General features: G+C 34.3%; 1 pseudogene; it reads right to left on the bottom strand.

Annotated features, from left to right (window-relative positions):
- Positions 1–1,379: 1,379 nt before the first annotated feature.
- Positions 1,380–5,690, bottom strand: LOC127715788 (putative ATP-dependent DNA helicase Q1; annotated as a pseudogene).
- Positions 5,691–8,948: the final 3,258 nt, after the last annotated feature.

The raw sequence follows: 8,948 nt of genomic DNA, 5'->3' as shown, positions 1-8,948 counted from the left end.
ACTGGCAACAACGTAGAACAAGACTTAGTGCAAGAACATTCCGTAAGAAATGCAAAGACTCTCATAAAACAATTAGGAGCGAACAAGACCGAAAAGGCAATCATTCGGTGCACTGGTGCAGCAGACATCACAACGGACATTATTAAAAACTTAGACTCTGCTTTATCCATGAGAACACAGAGTTCTAGAAATTCAAAGTTAATCTGTGAATAAGACATTAAAGAGGTAGAACAAACATTACGACAAGCAAGACCTTTCGAATATACACCCGGCAGAAAATGTATCGGCTTTGATCAAATAAAGAGAAATCCTTTGGAAAAAATTGACAAAAATGACAAAAAAGACATGGAAGAAAGATGATGATGATGATGATTTACCAGATTTGTGAATGTTGTGTCATAACTTCAATTTGTTTGATATTTCATAAATATTTTTTTATGGAATGTATATTTTTTTGGCCCATTTCACATATACTGTAAATTCAGAAATTATTGCGATGTTTTTATTTTGCGAAAAATGCGACAGGGTTATAACCACAATAATTTAAACTCGCATTTTGATTTTTTTAATATAAATTTAACAGGATTTTTCTCAATATATATAGCAAAATTTAAAATCGCATTTTTGTCTAAATTGACAAAATAGCAATAATAAATGCACGCAATAATTTCTGAATTTACAGTACCACATTCACCAACTATCTAGTTATTAATATCTGGAACATAGGTTACCTAGATTGCATGGTCATATTAGGACTTGCTTTCTTTAGCTAACCTGATTAAAAGTCAGGGTGAGCTTTTGCTATCGTCAATCCTTTCACTTTTAGAAAAATATTCTCTTTGCTTATAACTTAAAAACATAAACAGATAGAGCAAATCTGGCATTCAGTGATTTTAGTTTATAAGTTTTTGTGTTTTGGTCTGTTTTTCTTATACTGTATTCAATAGGTCTATATTTTGGTGTATGGAATGATTGTAAGGTGTACATGTCTAGCTGGCAGGTGTCATCTGACCTTAACCTCATTTTCATTGTTCAGTGGTTAAAGTTAAGTTTTTGAGTTTTGGTATTTTTTTCTAATACTATATGCAATAGGTCACATATATTGGGTGTATGGAAATATTTTATGATGTACATGTCAGTCGTGCAGGTTTTATTTGACCATGACCTCATTTTCACGGTTCAGTGCTCCGTATTAAGTTTTTGTGTTTTGGTCTGTTTTTCTTAAACTATAAGCAGTATGTCAACTATATTTGTTGTATGGAAGGATTGCAAGCTGTACATGTCTGCCATATCTATCATATGCATAACAAGGAATGAAGCTTCTAGCTATGGGGTTTGAATTTTAATTAAACATAAAACACATTTTGAACAATAATCCATTAATTGTCAATAGAAGAACAACCACAGCTGCATGAACTGGAACAATAACAACAGCACTTTTTACCACACAAATATGCTGTTTCAGATTTTGCAAATCCAAATTTACTTAACATTTATGTTCGTAGACATTCAGTTTTATTTTTGCAGTATTCAATTATATCATCCTGTATACCAGGCAAGTTTTTTGCAAGATCACGGGCACAGTGGTAAAGAGTAGCCTGTGCATTTTGACCACGTCTACCTGCTCTTCCTATTTCCTGCAACTACTGACTTAAGTTTCTTGGTGGAACAGTGTGAATAACATGCGAAACATTCTCTGGATCAAAGCCCATTCCAGACACAGAGGTTGTTAATACTAGTCGTATTCTAGGATTTTGATTTTTTAAATCTTCTAAAGTAGTGGCAATAACTTCAGCATCTTGTCTTGAAAAAACAACTGAATAGCAAGATGTTTTAATATCTTTCTCGCCGAAAAGATGTCTTAAGTAGCTCGCTGCATGGCTCATATATAACATTGGTATGAACATTAATGTAACAGGATAAGATTGTTTGTCTGAAAATAATTTGTCACATTCACCAATGAAAATTTTCTCATACATTTTGCTCACATCAACAGTAGTAGTTTTTTCAACTTTATTCAGAAAAATGTTTGGACGATCTGGACTCTCATGTACAAAAACTGGGTTGCTCATTCCGAGAATAGATGGTATTCTTTTTATTAAATCTGATGTTAGTGTACCACTTAAGCCAAGAATGGGTTTCCCAACAAAGAAAGCTGGTAGTGTATGTAGACTTGCAAATGAGGAACGAAACTACTTGCCCCTGAAATGAAACAGACATCAATATTAATGTACATACATGTATTCATATTTATTACACGCATATTTTTTTCTGTCATAACATATAGGTGTAGTATGCAAAATTGGCAGACTATGAACTGTTATATCTTTCAATAGTTAAGTATACATAAAGACAATAGTAATATCAATAGAACTTGTATACATTTTAACTAAACTAATGATGAATATTGTCCCTTTGAAACATGTAACATACGTATGTTATCACAGTTCTTTGATTTTTTAGTCCACAATAACAAATGTATGTTATTTTTCTGTAATAACCCTATAGAGTTATATCCCTGACTAATATTGTACTGTTACACTACTGTCTCAGGTTAGGGGAGGGTTGGGATCCTGCTAACATGTTAAACCCCGCCACATTCTGTATGTATGTGTCTGTCCCAAGTCAAGAGCCTGTAATTCAGTGGTTGCCGTTTTTTAATGTGTTACATATTTGTTTTTCGTTTATTATGGCCCCGCAACAAAGTTGTCGGGGCCATATAGTTTTACCCTTGTCCGTCATTCCGTCATTCCGCCATTCCGTCATTCTGTCATTCTGTCATTCCTTCATTCCGCAACAAACCATTATACGGACTTTTTTTCTAAACGCCTTCAGATATTGGGCTGATTTTTGGTATGTAAGTTAACCATGATGAGTTACTGATCAAGTTTAAGTTAAGTTCCGCTCCGCTGATTTTTGCCGAAATTACGGGCTTTGGACTTTGATAAATTGTTGAAAATCACAGTTATACGGACTTTTTTTCTAAACGCCTTCAGATATTGGGCTGATTTTTGGTATGTGAGTTAACCATGATGAGGTACTGATCAAGTTTAAGTTAAGTTCCGCTCCGCTGATTTTTGCCGAAATTAAGGGCTTTGGATTTTGATAAATTGTTGAAAATCACAGTTATACGGACTTTTTTTCTAAACGCCTTCAAATGTTGGGCTGATTTTTAGTATGTGAGTTAACCATGATGAGTTACAGATCAAGTTTACGTTTAGTTCCGCTCTCCTAATTTTTGCCGAAATTACGGGCTTTGGACTTTGATAAATTATTGAAAAATCACAGTTATACGGACTTTTTTTCTAAACGCCTTCAGATATTAGGCTGATTTTTGGTATGTGAGTTAACCATGATGAGTTACAGATCAAGTTTAAGTTTAGTTCCGCTCCACTGATTTTTGCCGAAATTAAGGGCTTTGGACTTTGATTAATTATTGAAAATTTTTTGCCGAAATTAAGGGCTTTGGACTTTGATAAATTGTTGAAAATCACAGTTATACGGGTTTTTTTTCTAAACGCCTTTAGATATTGGGCTGATTTTTGGTATGTGAGTTAACCATGATGAGTTACTGATCAAGTTTAAGTTAAGTTCCGCTCCGCTGATTTTTGCCGAAATTAAGGGCTTTGGACTTTGATAAATTGTTGAAAATCACAGTTATACGGACTTTTTTTTCTAAACGCCTTTAGATATTGGGCTGATTTTTGGTATGTAAGTTAACCATGATGAGTTACTGATCAAGTTAAAGTTAAGTTCCGCTCCGCTGATTTTTGCCGAAATTAAGGGCTTTGGATTTTGATAAATTGTTGAAAATCACAGTTATACGGACTTTTTTCTAAACGCCTTCAAATGTTGGGCTGATTTTTGGTATGTGAGTTAACCATGATGAGTTACAGATCAAGTTTACGTTTAGTTCCGCTCCCCTAATTTTTGCCGAAATTACGGGCTTTGGACTTTGATAAATTATGGAAAATCACAGTTATACGGACTTTTATTCTAAACGCCTTCAGATATTAGGCTGATTTTTGGTATGTGAGTTAACCATGATGAGTTACAGATCAAGTTTAAGTTTAGTTCCGCTCCACTGATTTTTGCCGAAATTAAGGGCTTTGGACTTTGATTAATTATTGAAAATTTTTTGCCGAAATTAAGGGCTTTGGACTTTGATAAATTGTTGAAAATCAAAGTTATACGGGTTTTTTTTCTAAACGCCTTTAGATATTGGGCTGATTTTTGGTATGTGAGTTAACCATGATGAGTTACTGATCAAGTTTAAGTTAAGTTCCGCTCCGCTGATTTTTGCCGAAATTAAGGGTTTAAGACTTTAAAAATTGTTGAAAATCACAGTTATACGGACTTTTTTCTTTACGCCTTCAGATTTTGCACTGTTTTTTGATATGTGAGACTTCCATGATGAGTTACAGATCAAGTTTATGTTTCGTTCCGCTATGCTGATTTTCATGTCGTTTCAACACATCTTGTTAGATCTGCAGTACATCCACTTCCTGGTTGCTGATAGTTTGAAATTTAATTACTCATTGATCAAGGAAATGTTTCATCAAACTATTATTGGTCTTGAGAGCTTGATACTATCCATGCATGTTTGTGTCCACATGTGTTGTTGAAATTGCAGATTTTTCAACTTTTTGAGACGGGGCCATTCGTGTCGTTCCGACACATCTAGTTTTTTTTTACATAAATTAGGCCGTTTTCTCGTTTGAATTGTTTTACATTGTCATTTGGTGCCATTTAAAGCTGACTATGCGGTATGGGCTTTGTTCATTGTTGAAGGCCGTATGGTGACCTATAGTTGTTAATTTCTGTGTCTTTTGGTCTCTTGTTGGGAGATGTCTCATTGGCAATCATACCACATCTTCTTTTTCATTTGAACATGCAAAAAATATTTTTTTTCTCGCCTAGGAAATATATGAAACAGACAGAATGATAGATTTTCCATAATCCACGCACACACACACAGGGTCCCTGATCAAGTCTTGCGCGGAGCCACTAGGCAGTCTGCTCAACTTTGCAGCAGCGTTATGGTCACCTGTATATATGCCTTGGGAGGGAATCGAACCCTCATACGAAGACTCTTCCGGAGACTCTGTATCTATTCTTTATATATATATATGTGTATTTTTTTAGGGGGGGGGGGGGGGGTCCTAGGCCAAAAAGAAAAACTACCCGAAAAAGCTATTGCATATTTACCATTTTTCAACAATGCGACATTCATCAATTACCACACACTGAACTTTGCTGGTAAATGTCTTGTTTCTGAGAAGTTCTTGTCCAGATTTTGTATTGAAAAGTGCCTCAGGATGGCATAACATAACTGAATATTTCCCTTCAACAACATCTGTTAATGAATAATCCTTCAAGTCCATTTCATTTTCCTCTCCATCATCTACATTGCAAGAAAATGTTAGTTTGCAAGCAGTTATTCCACTTGTTCTTAAAGACGAGAGCTGGTCTTTCTGAATAATGTTCAAAGGACTAACCACCAACACTAGCCCGTTCAGTAAGCTCGGCAGGAGATGAAAGCATAAAGATTTGCCATAGGCAACCGGTAAATTACAAATTACATCATTGCCTTTTAAAATGTTACTCAAGCACTCAGATTGTTTGTCTTTCAAAATGATATTTTCGTCATATTTACGAAGACATTCCTGAATACGTGCATTCGGTTCCATATTTTTCAGTACATGTGCGTTTGTTTACATATTAAACCGATCTACAAATGCAATGTCCTTCCGCGAACTATTTTACTTTTATTTATTGAAATATTGAACGAAAATAACGATAACACATGGGTGTTTTCATATATTTGGGAAAAGAAACATAATAGAAGATAAATAATGCTTTCGGGAACTGTCGTCGGTCGTTTTTATTATAAACGCGAACATGGTCGCAAAATGCGACCAAAATTAGCCGGGTGCAGAGAGATTGAGGAGGAAAGGACGACAACTCTGTCGGTATGGGAGATTCATCCCAGCATGTATGTCTTTTATACATCTAGTTGTATTGTTTTTTCGATTAGTCCTCCCGACGTAACTGTTGTTTACTTTCATGCTAACAATTTGGCGCTATGTCTTGCATGCTTCATAATGGTAACAGTAGCTTTTTTTTTTATCCTATAGCTATGTTGTATGATATCTTTTGTTTGTGATAATAGTTTTAAGATTTTACCCATCACTGACAAATGAATTTTTTATATTGAAATAGATACTCATTTGTCATCATTATCATGCACGGTTTTCGGGTTTGAAGAAGTTTTTTGAAAAAAAAAAATAGTTTCTAATAGAATATTTTTGATACATCGTGTCTGTTCTATTTATTCACGCCTTTCGTAGACTCAGGTTGCTTTAAAGCTTGGCATCTGTCAATGTTTGAAGACTGTTTGTTAATCTCTAGATGAATTTTGTTTTGTTGGTGTCATTTGAAGTGAATGTGGTCTCATTGAAGTATACCCCAAATCTCATGTTAGTCATAATTGATATCGTCTTTCGAAAGAATGAGACCAAGATATCCAAATCTCATTTTAGTCATACTTGACATAGTCTTTCGAAAGAATGGGACAAAGATACCCAAATCTTATTTTAGTCATACTTGACATCGTCTTTCGAAAGAATGAGATCAAGATAGTTCAATTCCTGGTTTCAGTGTAAAACTTACTTTCCTAATCTAGTAAAAACTTAACTAAGATGTACATGTAGCAAGATTAAAACACTTCATTTTTTTTGAAAATAACTATGTCATCAATATATGTCAGTACATATTTTCTCTTTATCAAACTTTAATTTTAAGCAATCGACAAGGTTTTTCTTTTATATTTCTGTCATAGCCTCCTTAATGGAAAATTCCGCTCTACTTTAAGAATTGGGAAGCAGCGCCGCGCCTTGCAAAAGGGAGGAAAACAAATTGACCACGATGATCATCATGTGTTTCTTTGACTTTTAAAGGTTGTGTGAATGCTCTCACTTATAAATGGCAAGAAGAGAACGAGGCATTCAACAACAACGATTTGAAAAACCCCATGACCAAAAGAAAAGCGAAGAAAACACAAACAACAGTCCTAAACACTATACACATAGAACTATATACATAGCAACAAAAACCTCATGAGTGAACTCAGGTGTTCCGAAATCGTCAGTAGTTTCTGATTCACTAGCACTGCATGAAACTTTATCTCGGCACCTGGATGTTTCTCAACAATGTGTATTCCCTGAGTATGGTATTAACAGTTTTATAATTTTGGTGTCTTAGTCTAATAAATTTCCCCATCTTTTATGGTAAAATCACAGGTTCCTGACCAAAGGTAAATAATGATGCGATAATGCCTTTTGATTGCTTTTGAAATTCTGGGATCAATCAAGTTAACCAGTTCAGATGTTTTGCTCCAGAGATGCACCAGAATTCTAGTGGAAACTCGCTGTCATGACAGATCTACCAGAAAATTATCCAAACAGCGAAAATATAATCAACACCTTATAATCCTGTTTGACCAGACAATATCAAACCAATGTACTGAAAGAACTAGCCAGTGAAATTGTTCCGATCCTAACCACCATTTACAATGTTTCAATGGAGAAAGGAAAAATACCCGATCAATGGCGATGAAGCCCCAGTATGGGTGTTTTAAATCTGAAGACGTTGGAATTTGGAGTTGCTCAGCAATATTTTTTCTTTTGTTGCTCATTTGATATAAGGGTTTAGGAAAATATGTAGTAATAAAACTTTTTTCTCCAAACCGGAAATGTCAAATTTCTTTGTTGTTAATCTAAACTTTTCTTCCCGCTATATAGCGGACTGAAACAAGATGATTTTTTACTGTTTTCTGGAATTTTTCCACAGGGATTGTCCTATTGTTTAGGTCTACTTACAGGTCAAAACAAAGAATTTCTATAAATGATTTACAACTGCTCAAAGCACATTTATAAGCCCGAAGGGATTTACTAGTATGATTAAAACCGATTAAAAATTGAATTTTTAAACAAGCAAAAATACAAATAATAATATTGGGGTTTGTGTTGCTCAGTCTTTAGTTTTCTATGTTGTGTTTTGTGTACTATTGTTTGTCTGTTTGTCTGTTGGTCTTTTTCTTTTTTAGACATGGCGTTGTCAGTTTAGGATGAAACATTTTGTCCTGCATTTTATTTTTAGTTGTAATCTCTGTCCTGCCTTTTTATTTATCATTCTATTCAGTCCTGGCTTTTTATTTTTATTAATTTATCCTGACTTGTTTTACATAAATTGTCATCCTGCCTTTTTTTTACTCAAAACTCCTGTCTTACCTTTTTTTTTCTAATTTCATCCTAGACCCCCCCCCCCCCCCCCCCCCCCCCCCTAAAAATCAAATGGTATCTCCCTAACAATAGTGCGATAATACTCAATTAGAGGACTGCAATTTATTGGAAGAAGAACAACACAATGAAGTTGTACTTTATATATTAAGCTAAAATCAAATATTTAAATATCATAACTAAAATTTTAGAATTTATTGATTTGAATTGTGAATAAACAAAAACGATAATTGTTCATTAAAAAAAAACGGATTTACATTCATACTTACATTAAGACACTTATACAATTCCTACCATTTCAACGTACTGTTCTCTCATCTAATGTCTCAAACACAATTTATTAAACATTCTCAATTTATAAGAAAGTCCTTTACATAAATAAGACTAATCCATAAATGAAATGCCTAAAAAAGCATTGATTATAAAAATTGTGCTGACAATAAAAAGAATCCTTGAATCAAACCAACCAAGAGATCATTTGAGCCTTGAGCACATTACAATATTTTAAGTTTGCAAGATAATGATAATCCCTTTCTTCATGATTAATACTCGCTAGCGCTCGTACTTCGAAATATACTAATATTGTTAAACCTATGAAATACCAGACGGGTACTAGTCCAAGGGGACGACCAATTGAGCAGGAGGTTT

Source organism: Mytilus californianus, unplaced genomic scaffold, assembly GCF_021869535.1.
Source record: "Mytilus californianus isolate M0D057914Y unplaced genomic scaffold, xbMytCali1.0.p SCAF_9, whole genome shotgun sequence".
Taxonomy (NCBI): Eukaryota; Metazoa; Mollusca; class Bivalvia; order Mytilida; family Mytilidae; genus Mytilus; species Mytilus californianus.
This window is presented reverse-complemented; position numbering and strand designations above follow the sequence as displayed.